Source organism: Mizuhopecten yessoensis, unplaced genomic scaffold (genome assembly GCF_002113885.1).
Source record: "Mizuhopecten yessoensis strain PY_sf001 unplaced genomic scaffold, ASM211388v2 scaffold3949, whole genome shotgun sequence".
NCBI classification, from domain to species: domain Eukaryota; kingdom Metazoa; phylum Mollusca; class Bivalvia; order Pectinida; family Pectinidae; genus Mizuhopecten; species Mizuhopecten yessoensis.
Window position 1 is genome coordinate 280,654 of NW_018405300.1, and position 850 is coordinate 281,503.

Below are 850 nucleotides of genomic sequence, written 5' to 3' on the forward strand. Positions count from 1 at the left end.
GCTATGCCAGGTACTGGACAAAAAGATGATAACAGATTCTAGTATTATACTACGCAAGGTACTGGACAAAAAGATGATAACAGATTAGAGCGTAATACTAAGCCAGGTACTGGACAAAATGATAATAACAGATTATAGTGTAATACTACGCCAGGTACTGGACAAAAAGATAATAACAGATTATAGTGTAATACTATGCCAGGTACTGGACAAAAAGATGATAACAGATTAGAGCGTAATACTACGCAAGGTACTGGACAAAAAGATGATAACAGATCATAGTGTAATACTACGCCAGGTACTGGACAAAAAGATAATAACAGATTATAGTGTAATACGACGCCAGGTACTGGACAAAAAGATGATAACAGATATGAGCGTAATACTACAACAGGTACTGGACAAAAAGATAATAACAGATCATAGTGTAATACTACCCCAGGTACTGGACAAAAAGATGATAACAGATTATATCGTAATACTACGCCAGGTACTAGACAAAAAGATAATAACAGATTATAGTGTAATACTATGCGAGGTACTGGACAAAAAGATGATAACAGATATGAGCGTAATACTACGCAAGGTACTGGACAAAAAGATGATAACAGATATGAGCGTAATACTACGCAAGGTACTGGACAAAAAGATGATAACAGATATGAGCGTAATACTACGCAAGGTACTGGACAAAAAGATGATAACAGATTAGAGCGTAATACTACGCAAGGTACTGGACAAAAAGATAATAACAGATTGTAGTGTAATACTACGCCAGGTACTGGACAAAAAATGATAACAGATCATAGTGTAATACTACGCCATGTACTGGACAAAAAGATGATAACAG